Below are 20,118 nucleotides of genomic sequence, written 5' to 3'. Positions count from 1 at the left end.
TAATTGAGTATCTGCAGTTTGGGCTCTGTTCTACCACTAACCTATGTGGTGACAGAAAATCAGCTACTTCTCTGAGAATCTGCTCTTCATCTGGATAATAAATAGGCTAAAGAGATCATTGTGAAGTATCCACTGATCTTTCCCTTGCAGTCATAAACCAAGATTCTTCCTTTACCCAGTTAGACCATTGTGGGCCCACATCCTCAAGTCAAAGGAGACAACACAGAGCTTAAAGTGATAAAAACAAGAGCCTCTTCTTTCTGGCTTTCAAGTTTCAAGAACCTGGGAACCTGGTTAAAGAGAAAAATAGAATGACAATGACAACTGATTTAGGAGAAAACAGTAGAAAAGAATTGAATTCTTGGGCCAGAGGAAGTTGTCAAGAAGCTGATGAAAACACAGGTGCTGTTGAATCCCAGTTATAAGGGCTTGAACCAGCTCCCCAGGGCTACGCCCAAAGGAAGCAAGAAGGAAATGTGTTTGTTGGGAATAAAGAACAGAAATGTCATTGGATGACCATATGGAGTGTCAAGGCAGATGGAGTGCCATGTAATCTCAGGGTTCACCAGGCCCCAGTATGGCTTAAGGGCAGAAAAAAAATGCCTTCTACGAAACCAAGGATGGCAAACATGGATAGGAAACTGCAGAAATCATGAGTCTTAGAGAGGGAAAACAGGAAACTCAGAAGAGATCTGTGTGAACTGAAAATGTTGGGAAGATCTAAGTGGACCATCAGATGGAAGTATAAATATCTTGAACGAGATGCAGGGCATGGCATGACTGAGGAATTCTGTATGTACTCCAGGAACAGGGAGGGAGATCCCCAAATTGCCTGTGGCCAAGCTTCTGCGGTCCTGATGGAATGAGATTTTCAAGCAGAGGCTAGCACGAGTTTTAGAGAAATTAAGAGAGTTCTTGCACATCCATGTTTTCAGACTAACATTCTTACCCACTATATGCTGAGACAAACAGCACAGGTATAAAATTGAAAAGCCAAGGCACAGAATGAGAAGAAATAATCTAATAATAATTTCATGGCAAGAAATGTAAGGAAATTGGATAAAAAGAAATCTCTACATCTATGAGTTACAAAATTGACCTGAGAGGGAAGGAACTAAAAGTTTGAATAAACCAATAACCTTTTAAAAATAGAGACAACAATTTTTTAAACATTCTCATTACACAAGATGTCAGCCCAGACAACATTAGGTGATAATTTCCAAAGTGTCTAGGGAAAAAATAATCCTCCTCTTCTCCAAATTATTTTTGGAAAAGAAAGCAAGCATTCAATTTATGAAGCTAATGCAAACTTGATATCAAATACAGACAAAGGCAGAATAGGAAAAAAGCATACACCAATCTCACTTATGAATGCAAATTAATAGTAGAAATAAATCACCAGCATACAGAAATATCCTGTAACAACCAAAAACATTTCTCCCAGAATTCAAGGAGAATTCAGATTGAACAATACATCAAAATAACAGATTACAGGAAAAAGTTTATCTCCAAACTTCAGAACTTTTTCATGATAAAAATTCTCAGCAAGCTGAAAAAAGATGTGAAACTATAAAGAATATTGATCAAAAAGCTATAATTAACATCATACCTAATAAAAAAAGCTTTTCATTGAAAGCCAAGAATCAATCAAGAATGCCCACTACCACATTATTAAACACCAATTTAATAAAACAAGATACTCTATAGGAGAACTACTAAAAGATATAAGACAGTTCCAGAGGTTATTGGGTACATGATCAACATGTTAAAACCACTGTGGTAATAAATCATTGGAAATGTAAATAGAAAATATATCTTTCACCAGGGCAATAAAAACTATAAGATGGCTAAATATATGCATGTGTGTGTAGATATTATAGTCATAATGCCATGGTTAAATGTTATAGTTCCCATCTTGCTTGCTTTAGCAGCATTTGTGTTAGTTATTGAATCCTTTCTGAAATAGTTTATTCACTTGGTGTTGAAGATGCTGTACACATTACATAGTCTCCTGGTTTTCCTCCTGCACCAGGGTCTCCTCAATTTCTTTAGCTGATTTCACCTCTTCTCTGAGACACTGGACCCTTCGTTCTTAGATCTCTTTTTTTATAGCTATATCCATCTTTTTGGTTACTTCTTCAAGTTTCGAGAATTCAAATACTGTACTATCTGATCACTAATGATTCTCAATCTGTCTAGCCCTACCTAACCTTCCACTTGCACCCTAGAATTATAACTAATTTTCCGCTTGATTTCTCTACTGGGAAGTATACTAAAGACTCAAACTTAACATGTCCAAAATCAGCCCCCAAACCTGGCTCACCCTTGATCAAATGGAAATTCTACCCGTTAGCTTAGCTATGTACAAAAAACTATGGAGTTATCCTAGACCATGATTTCTTTCTTCCCCTCTTCCCTCAGCCTCTCTCCCTCCATATCCAAATAAACAACCTTCAGCATATACTAAATCAGACTGTTTCTCATATCGTTCTCTACCACCATCTCCATCCATACTTGGCTCAAACCATCATCTACTCTCTCCTGTGTCAGTTATTGCAATAGGCAATGTCTCTTCCTTCCTTCACCAGTCCCCATCTGTAATCTATTGTCCACATAGTAGTGAGTTGATCCTTTCAAAACAAGATCAGATCATGTCATGTGTGATAGTTACTTTTCTCTCATTGCTGAGACAAAATACCTGACACCCAAAAGTGAAGAGGGAAAGTTTATTTGGCTTACAGTTAGTTCATAGAGATTTCAGTCCATAATTGGCTGGCTCCAAGGCAGGGTGGCAGAGGGGCAACAGTTCATGGCAGTGGAAGCAGTAAAATGCAACAAGGGACATTAACAGTATCTTTCTTTTCCTTTTATCTTATTTAGATTACTGGAATTAGGGTGATGCCAAACCAATCATTCACATGTAGTGGTTTAAAAATCACACCCCCTTAATCCTACCATCACACATTCTAGATTTACCCAACTATGACTACATGAGGCTTTTGGGGGACATCCAGACCCAAACCGTAACATCATGCCCCTACTCAAAACCCTCCAGTGTCACTCAGGGTGAAATCCAAAGCTCTTACTATGAGCAAGAATCTCACATCACAGATTCCCGGCAGGATTGGTACTACTTCCCAGGGGACATTTACTTCTTTACTCTGTCTTCTCCCTCTGGATATAAAACCCAAGAAAGCAGGAATTTCATTTGTTCTATTTCCCAGTGTGAGTAAACACCAGACATATTAGGTATCCAGTAAAAATTTAAAAAGACCTTAAAGATCAAAAAATGTACTGATGGGAATCTGAATTGTTCAGTTAAGTGGTTCCTAGTCCCACATTCCTGATTGAGATGCTGCAGGCATGCTGTTACATATTTGAGATATTGAACTTTCACTGTATGCTTCATTTGAGAAACATTTACACACTTGGGAAATACTGAAAACTGCTGATCTTTCAAATTAACAAAGATTCAAAGGCTTAATAATACACAAAGCTGATAAGGCTATAGAGAAACAGACTGATACCCAATACTGGCAGGAATGTAGTTCAGGCAACTTTACTGGGATGCTATGTGTTTGAAGAATCTTTAAAAATAATGCAGTATACTTAACAGGTATTTGAACCATTTTCTCCTCACCATATTGGACGGTTGGCGTCACCAATACTGTTTCACAGACAAGAAGATGGATCCATCAATAATTTAAAGATCAAACTGAAAATCAATGATCCTGATCTGAGTCATTCTGTCTCTAAACTAAGGCTTTCTCCACTGGTTTCCATTGTCAGATAATACGCCTGTTATACTCTCTAACTCCTTAAAGGTAAAAACTGTCACATACAAAATCTATTCTTAGTGCCTAGTAAAGTACTAAACATTACAAGCGCTCAGTAAACCTCTGTGGAGGTGCATTGCCCATAGAGGCTATGCCATAAACTGCCCCCAATGTCTTTTCAACCCCTTCCATAATAGTAGAGCATGAATTTTGGCACATGGCTTCCCAGAGTAATGATTTCATTTTTCATCCTGTTTTGTAGCTAGACATGTTCATGTGACTAAACTCAGGCTAATTAAGTATAAGTTAAAGTGATAAGAAACCCCATGCATGTACTTTTCTTATTTAATGACTTCCTGATGGGGAAAATGCAGATGTTATAGCTAGAGTAGCCATTATAGACCTTGAGATAACCTTGAGAATTGAGGATCAAATCAGTGGAACAATCAGACAGCAGGATTTTGGATCCCTGGCCCTGATCTCTGATGAATACCACATCCATGCTACATTAACTTTTCACATGACCCTTTTCTACACAAGAGAAATAAACTTCCACCTTGTCTATTATTTTGGTTTTTCTAATTATCTGGATGATTAGCTAACTAGAACTAGTTCTACTAAGACTACCACTTATTCCTTATTTCCTTGTAACTTGGTATTTGGTTAAACTGATTTGGCTTTGTACTAGTGACAGTCTACATGAATTATGCATTCCATTTAGCATTTTCACAGATTCCATTGCAAATGGATATTTAATAATCCTTTTCACTTAACCCTAAAGAGCAACTGAATAGTCATGCATAAAACCCCGTTATTCAGTAAACTGTTTAATAATCACTTTCCAAGTAATAATTGATTGCCAAAGACTGTGCAATAAGGCCGATCTCAACAGCATAATGAAAGCAGAACAATGAAGTGTCTCAGCTGTCTCAGTCTTTCATTTCTTCATAACCCTATTTCCAATGATTAGGAGATGAAGAGCTTGAGACTTGAGATGTACTTGAGGGGAAATTTGGCTGAAATGATGAGGTCTGGCTTTATTATAATCTGCTCCTGTGTGCATAATAAATTTGTAGTAAGCCAAGCAAAGGATAGGAATTTTATTGATTATATTACTCTGAGGACTAAAGAAAAGACAGACTACTTCTTTAAATTGTAGGGAAGGGGTAGTGGGTGCAGAAAATTTTACTTATTGCCAAGATGACATAAATCTGATGACCAGCATATCCATTTACAGTTGGCCACATGATCAAGGCAATCCTGTAACCCTACTATAATAATATGCAAGAACTGACCTCCTCTTGGCTTTTGGCCAATGACACATCCTATTCTCTCAGGTTGAGAATTCTCAACAAGGCTCTAACTCACCACAGGTAATAAGATTTCTAGTATGTCAAATTAGCTCTTCCCCCACAAAAAAACAAGGGCTCATGAATTATACCCACTAGGCCAATAAGAAAAAGTACTTCAATATTCATTATGAGAATAGTACAAAGATTCCCATAAAAAAGTAAAAATAAAGCTAATATAATTAAGTAAAAGAGGGTCAGTCTGTTACTCTGCTTTTGTTTGCATGAGAGATGACAGATAAACATATTCAAAGTAACACCAACCTAAATTGAAGAATCAGTGGTGTTTGGGCATAACAGACTAGTGATCATATAACCAACATCTAACATCATCACTGTCATTTGTCCCATCTGTATTCTTTTGCTTTGATTACAAAATGGGGTATCTTAGGTTCCAGCCTGGGTCCCATCCCCTACCCACCATCTTTACCAATGCCACAAAGCTCTGTGAGCAAATCCTTGGTTTCTGTTGACTTTCTCCAGGCCCAGGTGCACTGGTCTCAGAAGCCACCAACAAGAGGCCATTCCAACACAGAAGTGTATGATAGTCTTCCCACTCCTGCAGAAATCTTAGGGCAGAGAGGTCATCGTTGGGCTCTAGATCTTAAGGTAGTGAGGGAGAAAAGGGAGGAAATATGGGAGAAAAGAGAATAAGGAAAGTGCCATTAGTATGATATAATACAAACAATTCTGCACTGGATGTCAGAAGAACTAAAAATAGTCCTGGTCCCAACTATGTTAACTAGCTGCATAGCCTTGCAAAAGTCACTTTCCCTCATTGGGTCTCAGTTTTATCAATAGTATAAAGTTTAATATATATATGCATATATATATTACCATATGTTATACAGACATATATATGTATATACACAGATATAATAAAATATCAGATGACCTATATTTTAAAAACACACTATTTTAGTGAAAATGAGAGGAAGGAAACTACAGGGAAATTTATCACCAGGACTCTGAAAGTTCTTTTCCATATGAGAAAACAAAAGTGGCAAAATAGATCAGAAAAAAATTTATTAAACAAGAAGATATGTTTAGTTTCAATGCAATAGGCTAATAATTTAAATTTTTCCTAACATGATCATAAAAACTCAAAAAGAAAATAAATATGGCTAATTTTGTCTTACCTCTCCACTATGATAAGACTAAGGCTCAGCATACTTTACAATGGACTAAGAAAACCAGGTCCTCATAAAATTTATTCCCCCTAAAATGAGACATACATCCAACACAACTAGGAAAGGTGCTGTATAGTCTATTCAACTGTTTTCATTTGGAATAAGAGATGCTTAACCATGATTGTGGTTGGCTAGTTCTCAAGATTTTCATTTTATTGTCAAAACTGTTTATCTACCCATCCTTAAAACCCACATGTTTACTTACTCTGCTTTAAAATAAACACTGTAAAATATACATCTGCCTAGCTTCAGGCTCCTTATAGCTACAGAACAGCTGACTTCAATCACAACCAAATACTGTACTTTTCAGTAATAAAAAACAAAACACTTCTCCTGTACAATAAGTCAACGTGTAACCTAACTGGGATACTTAGTTGATTCAAATTGTTACAAAGGTAGAGTAACACTCTACAATGTTAAGGTGGTATTAGGGCTGGATTTTTAACTATCCAGCCAGTGTCCACCTCACACTCTATTCCACAAAATTCTAAGGCCTTGGATCAGTCCTTAACATTTAAAAGCATTTTTTAAGTCCACACCACAAAGTAAAAGACAATTGAACTATGTATTAAGTAACAATCTACAAAGTAGGGTGGACATACTTTTCTCCTAAATATGCAAATAATTGTACCTGAAATAGCCAGCAAGAGCAATTATTTTTAATAACATTTTTTCATTAAGTTTGTTACATTATAGGTATACAATAAAGTTACATCAATCATTGGCAACTTATACCTTTACATAATGTATCTTGGTTATTTTTTCCCCATTCCTCTGCCCTCCCTTCAACCCCTCCACCCCTCCCTATTTACAGAGACTTTGTTTCCATTTTTTCCTTTTCTCATATTTTTTTCCTTTCCCCTACCCCTCCCACTTCCTCTACTCCTTTAGACCTTTTCTTCCTATTTCACATTATCAATTATACATTTTGATCATTATTTACATTTTTAGTTTCTCACACCAGAGAAACTATTTGGTATTTACACATGTGTGTCCTATTTATTTCACTTAACAGTATGGCCTTTCAATAGCATTTTTAAATTCCTTACTTTACCTCACATGTGCAAATCTGCTTAAACTTTGGTATGTGTGAAAATGGATCACTTTCAAGATTCAGATGCACCTGGTCTTTGTCTTCTAAAGTCTAAATTAAAGGGCTGGGATATAGCTCAATAGTTGAGCATTTGTCTAGCATGCACGAGGCCCTGGGTTCAATTCCTAGTGCCACCAAAAAAAACATTACTCAAGCAAGTGGAAGAAAAAAATCATTGCTGGATAGCATCTGTACACGATAAAAAAGTACATCTGAATTCTGCAATAAAGTAGCATGTCACTTTTCAAGTAACTCTATATTCCACTATTTTTTAAATTCTTATGAAAATTAAATTACATTTGTTTCCAATAAAGAATAAGTTTGTTTTGAGAGAACTTCTGGCTTACTTCAAAATCATGGCTACATCCAACAAACTAAAGTAATGGAAATTTCCCCATAAGAATTAATATAAATCTTATTTTACATTTTAAAAAAAGAAAAATACATAAATATTTTGTATTTAATGAAAGCAGGCAAATGTCATGTGAGAGATTTTTAAACTTCACAGAAAAAAACTGTAAACTGATTTGGCAATAATTAGAGAACCTACTCATTACATCATTTGTACTAGCACAAACTGTTACATCTATGAGGACAATCAAGCACTGCACAAAACATAATAAATTTGCCTGTTATTTTCTTTTTTTTTTAGTTCTTTTAGTGGTACATTTTAGGTATACAATTCATTTACATTTATCATTGGATGTTTGTACCTGTACATGATATATCTTGGTTCTTATTTTTTTCCCCATTACCTGTGCATCCTTCACCCCCTCTGCCCTTCCCTATTTACTGAGATTTCATTTCCATTTTTTTTTCTTTTCTCATAGTTTTTCCTTTCCCTCTTTTCCTTTCTCCTTCCCCTCCCTTCACTCCTTTGTCTTTGGACCTTTTTTCCTATTTCAATAGAATAAAATGTCTGCAAACTAGTCCCCCCCAATTATACTGGTGTCATTCAAACAATAGATTGCTTTTCTCTGCCGGGATCCTAGGTTCTCTGATTTATACCTGTAGTGACCAAAAATTTGTCCCTAAAATAAGGAAATCTGAAATTTGAAAAGCAAAGAGTGGAGAAAATTCCTAAGCACTATAAACAATGTACAGGTCTATAAAAGAATATATTATACTTTATACATATTGGTGTATGTTCATTGACATGTGTCAAAAAGTAAGTGGCAGACTGCTTTTATTTTATAAAAAAAAATACCCTCTGCATGTATATACATTTGTATTAAGAACTGGGATAAATGTAAAGGATAAAGAACAAGTATTGTTAGTCTGGAAAGTTAAAGAACATAGAAGAAAATACACAGGTTGAGTATCTTAATGCAAAATATTTGAGATAACATGTGTTTCAGGTTTTGGAAGGTTTTTTGTTGTTTTTTATTTTCACAATATTTGCATAGACTACCAATGGAGCATCCCTAACTTGAAAATATAAACCCAAAATCCAAAATCTGTTTCAGAGGATTTCACATTTCAGACTTGAAGATTAGGGATCAACTTCTATTAGCATTTCTTTTGTGCATCTTCTTACAAATTATTTTTTTCAAAAAAACATACACTTTTAAAAGAATCTGCTAATATCATTGGGCTAGGGATGTTGATCAGTGGTAAATGTTTGCTTACCATTTACCATGAGAATCCCTAGATTTGATCCCCAGCACCACACACACAAAAAATCTGCTAATATCTTTAATCAAAATTTTTATTTTGACACAATTGTAGATTTTTATTCAGTTGTAAAAAAAAAAAGAAGTAACCCAGAGAATGCTTCATCTGGGCATGGTAGTGCCTGCCTGTGGTCCCACATACTCAGACTCAAGCAGGAAGCTCATTTGAGCTCACTGCTTTGAGACCCTTGTCGAGGGAGGGCGGGGGATTGGGATCATGAACAGTATACCTAGCTTTTTCCAGTGGTAAAATTATACAAAATTAAAATATCACAGCAAGGTACCAGGGATTGATCTCAGGACCTTGCGCTTGAAAGGATACCACATAGATTTTTAAAGTTGTCCTTTTATTTCTCCCCCCCCCCCCCAGTACCGGAATCAAACTCAGGACCTTGCGCTTGCAAGGCAGACATGGCGGCACTGAGCTAAATCCTGGGCCCACTCACTTTCCTCTTCAAAAGTTCACCCTTAACTCCTGGCATACACAAATCTGTTAACTATTTCCCTAATTTTGTCATTTTGTCAAACATTATATTATATAGTATCTACCATTTGGAGGTTGCCTTTTTTGCATCAGTATTAATTCTTTAGAGATTCATCCCAACTTTTTCAGGTAATAAATATTTTCTTCTTTGTTTTCTTGTAAGACATATGGGTTGTTTCTGGTTTTGCATTATTACTAATAAAGATGCTATAAATACTTGTTTCAGATATCTGCATTAATATATATTTTCCTTCCTTGGTAATACTCAGGAGTTTAACTAATAGATCACATAGCAGTACTATGCTTTTTTTAAGAAACTTCTAAACTGTTTTCCAGATCTGCTGTGTCTTTATACTCCTACCAACAATGCATGAGAAATCCAGTATCTCTGCAGCCTTGCTAGCATTTGGTACTGTCACTATTTTTTATTTTAGGCACTCTGATAGGGACGTGGTGGTATCTCATTATGGATTTAATTTGCATTTTCCTACTGTTCCAGTGTTGAAAATCTTTTCATGTGCTTATTTCCATATGTATATCCTCTTTGATAAACTGTTCACATCTTTTTCTTTTTTTAATTAATTTTATTGGTACATTTTAAGTATACAATATAATGACATTCATCATTGGAAATTTGCACATTTACATAATCCATCTTGGTTCTTATTTTTTCCCCATTCCCCTGCCCTCCCTTCAACCCCTCCATCCTTTGCCCATTTTCTCATTGGATATTTTCCTGCAGAGTTTTGATAGTTCTTCATAAATTCTAGACAACAATGCTTTGCTGGAAACATTATTTGCACATATTTCTTCCCAGTCTGCAATTTGTCCTTTTATCTTTTTAACAGGGTGTTTTGTGGAGCAAAAAAATTTTGATTTTGATAAAATCCAATAAGTCAATTTTCCCTTGTAAATCATGCTTTTGGTACCAACTCTAGGCACTCTTTCTTAGCCCTAGATCCAGTAGCTTTTCTCCTCTATTTTTTCTGAAAGTTTTATAATTTTACATTTAAATACATGATCCATTTGAGCTGCTTTTTATATAGGTCTGATACTTAGAAGTGTTTTTTCTTTTCTTTTTTTAAATGTCTGTGGATGTCCACTTTTGCCAGTACCATTTTTTAAAAAGACCATCAATATTCCCTGAATTATTTCTCACACCTGCGTCAAGTTGATTGGGCATATTTGTATAGAACCATTTCTGTATTATCTATTCTGTTCCACTGACCCGCCAATATCACACAATCTTGATCACTGGTCCTATATAAAGTTTGAAATGAGGTACATTGCTACCTTTTGCTTTATTCTTCTTTTTCAAAGTTATTTTAACTATTCTACTGCCTTTGCCTTTCCATATAGATTTTAGAACCTGTTTGTCAAAGCTATAATAAGCCTTGCTAGAATCAAAGACTAAATTTATTTTTCTTTAAAATAAACACCCAGTTATTTATTTCAGTAATCCAGCTATTAAAATATTAGCAAGGAATTTAGATTATTGAACTGATACATTGCATCTTTCCTAGTGTATATATTTAGTGCTATACTTTATTTTAGCTATAGCCCACAAATTTTGAAATGTTATATTTTTACTTTAATTTGGTGCATTACTTTTATTGCCCTGAGAATTCCATTTTGACCAACAGATGATTCAGAATTATACTACTTTCCAGGTGTTTGAAATTTTTCTCAGTATCTGTTTCTGATTTCTAATTTGATTATATTTTGATCAGAAAACACACTTAGTACTTTAATTCTCTCACACTGACTTAGATTAATTTATCATTTATTATATGTTCTACCTTAGTATATGATCTATGGGGAATGAACAAAAATGCTTGTTCTGCTATTCTTGTGGTCAATATTGTAAAGATGTAGTCTAGGTTCCTGGTGGTTGATGTGTCATTTTTCTGTGTCTTTGGGGATTCTTTGTGTATCTGTTTTTTGGTTGTTGCATTACTGGGTACTAAATCCAGAGCCTTTGTACTGGGCTATATCCCTAATCACCCACCACTCTTTTTTAATTTTGAGACAGGGATGGTCTCACTAAGTTGCTAAATTGCCTAAGCTAGGAAAGAATTTGAAATCTTCCTGCCTCAGCTTCCAGAGCTCTTGGAATACAGGCATATACCACCATGCCCAGCTTCCGTTTTGTTTTTTTAATCAACTGTTGGAAAGAGAGGTATTAGAGTCTCACTATTATCTTGGATTTGAGTATTTCTCCTTTCAGTATTTACTTCACATATATTATAGCTCTACTATTTGTTATACACATTTAGAGTGGTTTTGTCTTGATGACTAGATCTATTTATCATGTTATAAAGTCTTTTGTGCTTTTGGTAAATTTTTTGGCTCTGAAGTGTAATTTATCTGACAGTAATATACCATCTCCTGGTTTTTCTTGATTAATATGTGCCTGATATATTTTTCATACTTTATTTTCACTTACCCACATTTTCATATTGGAAACGAGCTTCTTATAGACCATACATGGGTCATGTTTTTAATCCATTTGTCTAATCTCTGTCTTTCAATTGTTTATTTAGACCATTTATAATGCAGTTATTGATATGTTGGCTTTAAGCCTACTTTATTTTCTGCTTTTTTTTCTCTATTGCTTTTACCTACCTTCTTATCATATTTTTAATCCATCTGTCTAATCTCTGTCATTTGATTATGTAGACTATTTATAATTAATGCACTTACTGATATGTTGGATTTGAGTCTATTTTGTTTGTTTTCTTTTTTGTTCCTCTATTTACTTTTACCTACCTTCCTGTTACTTAATATTTTTTTAAAATACTAATTTATCTATACTGTTTCATTTGAGCTTTGTTTTGCAGTAGGGGATTGAACCTAGGGTAGAACTTCAAGTGACAAATTCTTTTCATTTTTCTTTATCTGAGAATGTCTTGATTTCCCCTTAATTCCTGAGGGGTAACTTTGAACATAGAATTCTGAGTGGATAGCTCAATTCTTTCAGCACCTGAAAAATGCTGTCAATTACTTCTGACCCGCATGGTTTCTGATGAGAAATCCTTTGTTATGCAAACTTTTTCACTGTAGGTAACACTGATTTTTATCTCACTGTTTTCAAGATTTTTTTAACTTCAATTTTCAAAAGTGTAACATTATGTGTTTGGGTATGAATTTCTTGGGTTTGAGATTCACTCAGCTTTTTAAATGAGTAGTTTTATGTCTCGTGCCAAATTTGAGAAGCTTTTAGTTTGTTTATTTTTCTTTCAGTACTTTTTCAGTCTTGTCTTCCTTTTCTTCTTTCTTTTGTTATAATTCATGGGTCCTAGGGAGACTAATTTTTTCTCATCTAGTGTCTGTTTTTCACCTAAGATAAGCTATGTTGTTCTATCTTCAAGTTCATTGATTATACTCTAGTTTTCCCATTCCATTTTGGAATCCATCTAGTTTTTATTTCAGTTACTGTATTTTTCAGCTTGAATTCTTTTCTTCGGTTCTTCTGAGACTTTCTATTCTTTGTTCATATTTTATACTTTTTTATTTGCTTCAAAGTGTTCATAATTGCTTGCTGAAGCATTCTGAGGGATGTTTAAGATCTTTGTCCAATAATTTTAGTATCTGTTTACTGAATTTTTTTTCTTTTTGTTGTACTGAGGATTGAATCTAGGACCTCGTGCATAATAGGCAAGTGCTCCAGCCTGATTGTCTTTTCTTATTTCAAATTGAGATGTTCTTGGTTCTTGGCATGGTAAGTGATTTTTCTACTGAAACTTGGACATTTTGGGTATTATACAAGTCTAGATCTTAAGCTGGCTTTCTCTGATATTCTAACAAGGGAATGGGGGGGTTGCATTACTGTCAGATAGGGGAGGTCCAAGTTCCATATACCCTACTGGCACCATCAGTTGGGGCTGCCTGATTACTTCTGAGTGGGAATACAAGTTCTGGTTCACCAGCAGTCTTCAGTTGACACTATGATGGTTGGAAGGAATAGGAGTATCTCATTACTGTTTTCTACATGGTCTGCAGTGACACTGACAGCACAAGGAGTGTGGGAAGAATGGTCTTTTTAAAAATTAATTTTATTGCTACATTTTAGGTATACAATATAATGACATTCATCATTGGAGTTTTGTACCTTTACATACTATATCTTGATTCTTAATTTTCCCTACTCCCCTGCCCTCCCTTCAATCCCTCTACCCCTCTCTATTTATAAAGACTTTGTTTCCATTTTTTTTTTCTCATATAAATTCCATTCCCTTCTTTCCTTTCCCCTACCCCTCCCACTTCCCCTTCTCCTTTGCACCTTTTCTTCCTATTTCACATTATCTACTATACATTTTGATCCTTATTTACACTTTCAGTTTCTCACACCAGAGAAACTATTCAGTATTTACACGTTTCCTATTTATTTCACTTAAGAGTATGGCCTCAATGTGCATCCATTTAACTATAAATGCCTCTAATTTCTCATTATGGCTGAGTAGTACTCCATTTGATTAAAAAAAAATTTTTTTCTTCATCCAGTCTCCAGTTGATAGGCAACTGGGTTGTTTCCAAGTTTTGGCTATTACAAACTGTGCTGCTATGAACATGGGCACACATATATCGCTGTGGTATGATTCTTTTAATTCTTTTTAGGAAGATACCCAGCAGAGGAATAGTTGGGTCAAATGGAACCTCTAATCCTAGTTCTTTAAGGTATCTCCATACTGATTTCCACAGTGGCTTCCTGCTGGGCAGTGTTGAAAGTCTAGACTCTTCACTGATACTAACCCTTTTTAAATCAGGTTAACTGAAACACCAAAAAAAGCAGACAAAGGAAAAATGAATATTTCTGGTAGAAGAACAGAATTCACTGTTCCAGTAGTCATTATTCAGTTGATACTCTTTCTTCATATGCTTCTAGTTCCACTTGAGTCATGATATTTTTTCTTATGGGCCCCTGCCCTGACATACTACAGTACTTCTGAGCTAGTCTCTAATACCAGGCCCTGTTCATATCAAGTACCTCAACCATACCATAAGGTGTTAGGCCCATTCATAGGGGATTGACTAAGGCCTTCTTTTTGCTAAGGCTCCTTCTAATAGGCTCTTTTAATGGATCCCTGGCTCCTTTTTCAATCAGATTTGCAGAAATCTAACTAGAAATACTCAGTTTGAAATGGTCAAGACAGTCAGATTTTATTTTCTTCAGTAACTAAGGGGAGATGTGAATCTTAATTCAGAATATTTGTAATACTCTGCTCACAAACATAGTCAAAGACAATGCTGGAGACTCTCTGGCTCATATGTATTTTTGTTTCTCTTCATGATAGCATTCCTTAAATCACAGCCAAGCATGTGTTGTGGGGCTGAAACTATTTTAAAGACATAATGTCAGCAGTGGTATTCTGTGTACTAACAGGAGATCCTGAGCCATAGCCAAGAACAGTAATAGAATCTTCTTCCCTCTTACTGTCATTTTCATTGTTATTCTCAAAGTCTCTCCCCCTTTCATCCCCCTACCTCTTCCTCTTTCTGTCATGCTCCCTTTTTTCTTTCAATGTCCCCATCAAAGTAAAGTCTATGTAATGGACAAAATATCTTACACTTAAATATGACCCTACCTAGCTTTGCTTCCTGTAGGGGCCATTTCGTAGCCAACAAATAGACTTTCTTGGGCATAATTCCAAGCTAGTGTCTTGGGGTAAGTCTGCCTGGGTGGAATCCTAGCTCTGCCATGCATTAGCTATAGGACACTGTGCCAATTCTTTAGCCTTTCTAGAGCTAGAAGGCCTCCTACATAAAACAAGACTTTTATTGATATTTTTCTACCTGATGTGGTTCTTGTTGGGATAAAAATGCACATAAAGTCTACCCTACAGTGTTTTGCACACAAGAAGCACTTCTAAGTCGAAGTAGAAAAGGCCCAGAAAATATATTTTTGAAATGCTTCAAGAGAACTATTTTCAGTGAAAATATTATAGAATTCTTACAAATTGAATTTCTTAATAGTAATAACACTGATCTCAGGATATAAATTCACTTTTACCATAATTCACTAATAAGGCCAAATGAGGGGGGAAAGTGGGTTTTTCATATAAAATCCCCATTATACAGCTGCTTGGGGCTGAGGTGGCAGGTGGAAGCGAAGGCAAAGGCCGAGTGGGAGGAGATTGATGAATTGACCAGTAAGACTTGTGCACTTGGGCCAGTTCTCAAGTTAGGCGAGTTTCAAGAAGCAGCTGCACTATGCCTTCTATACTGTACGCTATGACTTTAAACCTGCTTTTATTGACACTTCCTGTGAAGGACACCTTGAGGTTGGCAAAGGTGAACAGGTGACAATAACTCTGCCAAATATAGGAGGTTTAACTACAGCAGTAACTCTTCTCAAAGGTTCAAAGAAACCTTACTTAAAAGAATGCATTTTTATTATTATCCATGATACTGCAGAATGTCCACTAGAAAAACTAAGCAGCAACATCACTGTAAAAACAAAAAACAAGAGTTGAAGGAAGCAGTAAAATTCACCATCAAGTAGAACAACAGCAACAACAAATGTGAAATTCAACTAGGACTCCCAATCTTATAAAGCATTCTCCATCTGTAGACAAGATATCCTAACATGGCTAATGGATGATATTGAAAGAAAACTAAAGGTAGAAGCTAGTCTAATGGACCAGGTGAGTAGTTGTGATAGTTCATCAGACTCAAGTTCATCATCATCAAGTAGTGAGGATAGTTCTAGTGCATCCGAGGAGAAAGAGAGCACATCTTCTTCTAGTCTGGATAATTGTATCTCAGGACATCCCACCATGTCTGCCATACCACAGCACAGGACTTCTTTTTTTTTTTTGGTACCTAGGATCGAACTCGGGACCTTGTGCTTGCGAGGCAGGCGCTGGAACCACTGAGCTAAATCCCCAGCCCCAGGACTTCTGATATAGATGCTGGTCATAACAGATTTCATGACAACAGTGGCCTTCTGATGAATACTTTAAGAAATTATTTACAGACAAGTAATTCAGGTAGTGATAGTAATGACTGAAGAAATATTTACCTATAAATATAACTTTTACAAGGCATGTGTTTATTTTATATTAAAATTAAAACTCTAAGAGTAAGGAAAATATGACACTTTTGATGATAAAATAAATTAAATGTTATTGAAACGTTAAAATAGATAAATAAATAAATAAAATCCCTGTTGTTTTGTTTTAAACCGGGAATCGAACTCGGGTCCTTGTGCTTGCGCAGCAGACGGCGAAACCACTGAGCTAAATCCCCAGCCCCTGTTTTGTTATTTCTATATTAAATGACCACAGTCTTTAAAAGGAAACGTTAGTGGGGTCTTCAGCTAATGCTCTTTGAACCTGTTTTTGGAATAATCTCAAAGTCTTTCACTTTGAAAAGAAGAAACATTCTCCCTAAAAGAAACTGAAAATTCAAATAAAACATAAATAAATTCAATAACACAACGGAGTTTTCTGTACAGCACATCATATTCACTGAAAAAAATTACATATAGATGAAATTACACACACACACACACACACACACACACACACACACACACATTTACCCACAAGAAGCATTACTCTCGTCCGGTTCACCTACTTCCATTCTTATGTCGTAGTTCTGGCCCACTACGCTTTCTGTGAGCTCTCTGATGGTCTGGTCGGAGGCCAGCTGGGCCTCAGGCTGCAGCGAGGCGATGATCTCCTGGATGGACCTGGGGACCGCGCGCGTGCGCAGCGCCGCCAGCCGGGAGACTTCCCGCGTGTCGCTGGGCGCGCTGCTGTGGCGCGCGGCTCTGGAAAGGGCCCCAGTCCATGGCTGCGCCGCGCCGCCTGAGCTCTGGGGCGTGAAGCCCGTGCGAATCCTCACTCTCCGCCACCGGCCCGCCTCTGCATCGCTGCCCTCGCTGGAGATTGAGCTGGCCTTCCTGTCTTTGGCCTTGTGGCCCTCGGGAACCAGAGCTCCCCCCTGGCTCGCCCTCCCCCCGCGGGCCCCGTCCGTAACCCGCCCGGTAGCTGCGGGCCGAGGGTTCCCCAGGCCCCGGCGCGCTCTCTGCTTCAACGCCGTGGACGGCGGCAGCAGCACCAGGGGTCTAGACGTGCCAGCCTAGGAGGCGATGGCAGGTGGCTTCTTCTGGGGCTGGTGCCTTAGGAACGCGGAGCTTCGCAAGTAAAAGTCCCGGGGGCAGAACGACTGGGTCCTCCCGGCGGTGGCCGGGGGCTGCGCGGCGCCTTGGAGCGCCCCCTGCAGGCGTGTGGCGGAGGATGTCTCGGGGCCCTCAGCTGGAGGGGACCCTGCGAGCCCTTGAGGTGCAGTGAACAACACGTGTCTCTTCTCCCTAGGGCAGACCGGGCCTGAGGTGTGGGGAGAGTAGTCTGAGTCTTCATCTAAATTCGGCCTGCAAGCCAACTTCTGCTTGAATCGAAGGAAATCCCTTTTCGTCTGCTGGCGAACCTTCTCAAGCTCTTTAAACATGTAGGACTCTTCGCTGGTTTTCAGTCCGAAGTGCTTCGGGATCGTGGACATGTTGACAAATTTGACCTATGAGATACAATATATATAATATTATAGAGAGAGAGAAATTTCTGTTGATAAATTCCAGCTCAGCAAAGCTCTTCATGATAGAGCCTTGCTGTGCTCCCTGAGGCACAAATAGGTAAAATCAATAAATAATTTTATATCCATCTACTGACCTTTTCGCATAAATCATGAAAACCCTCCAAATCAGTAATTACACACACACACACACACACACACACACACACACACCAGTGGGAGTTTTGCAAGCCCATATTGGATTTATTTTAACATTTCTTTAGACTATAACGTGTCCCACTTTCAGGTAAGAATGACCTCACTAGGCATAAGCACTGGAAAACGGCAGAGGCAGGAAAATCTAAACTAGCCCTGCTAAGTGTTACAAGATCAACACACAGAAATCATTGCATTTATGTATACCAATAATGAGCTCCATGAGAAGGAAATTATGAAAACACTCACAGTACTATCAAGAACAATGAAATACCTAGGAATTAACCTAATCAAGGAAGTGAAAGACCTCTACAAAGAAAACTGCAGTACTCTAAAAAAGGAGATTGAAGGGGACATCAGAAAATGGAAAGATGTCCCCTGCTCCTGGATACGCAAAACCAATATTGTCAAAATGACCATACTTCCAAAACTCTTACATAGATTTGAAACAGCATACTTTTCAGATCTAGAAAAAAAACAGTCTTAAAATTCATATGGAGCCGGAAGAGACCCAGAATAGCAAAAGCAATTTTGGACAACAAAAGCAAAAGAGGAAGCCTTGCAATACCTGAATTCAAGCTATGCTGCAAAGCAATAGGAATAAAAAAAGCATGGTAGTAGAAGAAAAACAGATATGTAGAGCAATGGAACAGAATATAGGATACACATCCCAGACACAATCAACTGTAAGATCTTTGACAAAGAGACAGGAAGCAAATGTTGAAGGAAAGACAGCCTATTCAACAAGTGGTGCTGGTAAAACTGGTTATCTGTTTGTAGAAGATTGAAACTGAACTGTTATCTTTCACCATATACTAAATTAAGATAAAAATTGGATCAAATAACTAAACATTAAACCTACTAGAGGAAAAAACACTTAAAGACATAGGTGTAGGAAAAGATTTTCTAAACAGAGCCTCTACTGCACAAGAAATAATAGCAAGAATCAACAAATGAGATTATATCAGACTAAAAAGCTTCTATAAGGCAAAATCAGCAGAATGAAGAGACAACTTACTGAATGGGGAAAAAAATTTGCCAGCTACTCCTGAGACAGAGGACTAGTATCTAGAATGCATAAAGAACTAAAAAAATTAAACCACCTTAAAGACCCAGTCAAGAAATGGGCAAGAGTAATGAACAGACACTTCACAGAAGAAATTAAATACTCAACAAATATATGAAAAAATGTTCAACATCTCTGGTCACTAGAGAAATGCAAATTAAAACAATGCTATGATACCATCTTATTCCAGAAAGAATGGCACTCATTAAGAAATTTTTAAAACAAATGCTGCTGTGCCTGTGGTAAAAAAAGGAACCCTCCTTGGTTGTTGGTGGGAATGTAAACTAGTACAACCACTATGGAAATCAGTATGGAGATTTCTTAAAGAACTGAAATTAGAATTTCCATATGACCCTGTATCTTCCCCAAAGAGTTTAAGATATCATACTAGAGTGATACATGCTTACCAATGTTTATAGCAGCACAATTTATAATAGCTAAATGCTGGAAACAGCCTGTATACCCATCAACAGATGATTGGGTAAAGAAAATGTATCTATCTATAACGGAATACTACTGGGCTATAAAGAATGACAAATTTGAGACATTTTAGGAAAATAGATGCACCTGGAAAATGTAACGTTGAATGAAAAGCCAGGCACACAAGCTTAAATACTGTATGATATCTCTCATTTGAGTGAGGCAAAGCATAAAAAAGCAAATAATAAAGGATGAATAGAAGGGGACAAGGGGATAAATCTCCTACAATAAGGTCAAAAGGAAGAAGGGTGAGGGATGATGAGGCAGGGAAGGGGAA

General features: G+C 36.9%; 1 protein-coding gene and 1 pseudogene across 1 annotated transcript in view; one reads left to right on the top strand and one right to left on the bottom strand.

The window, feature by feature from the left end:
- Nucleotides 1–17,645, bottom strand: part of Ttc6 (tetratricopeptide repeat domain 6) — a 163,518-nt gene extending 145,873 nt beyond the window's left edge. Inside the window, exons 1-2 of the mRNA XM_087208003.1 lie at nucleotides 17,144–17,645; nucleotides 5,547–5,728 (exon numbers count right to left, since the gene is read on the bottom strand). The gene's annotated coding sequence lies outside the window, so the exon portion shown is untranslated. The remainder of the gene's footprint in view (nucleotides 1–5,546; nucleotides 5,729–17,143) is intronic.
- LOC106008669 (ELL-associated factor 2-like) lies at nucleotides 5,558–17,640 on the top strand (annotated as a pseudogene).
- Nucleotides 17,646–20,118: the final 2,473 nt, after the last annotated feature.

Source organism: Heterocephalus glaber, unplaced genomic scaffold, assembly GCF_053883595.1.
Source record: "Heterocephalus glaber isolate CG9 unplaced genomic scaffold, H.glaber_assembly_v1.0 deba00000901, whole genome shotgun sequence".
NCBI classification, from domain to species: domain Eukaryota; kingdom Metazoa; phylum Chordata; class Mammalia; order Rodentia; family Bathyergidae; genus Heterocephalus; species Heterocephalus glaber.
The sequence above is the reverse complement of the archived record's forward strand: the minus strand, read 5'-3'. Positions and strand labels throughout refer to the sequence as shown.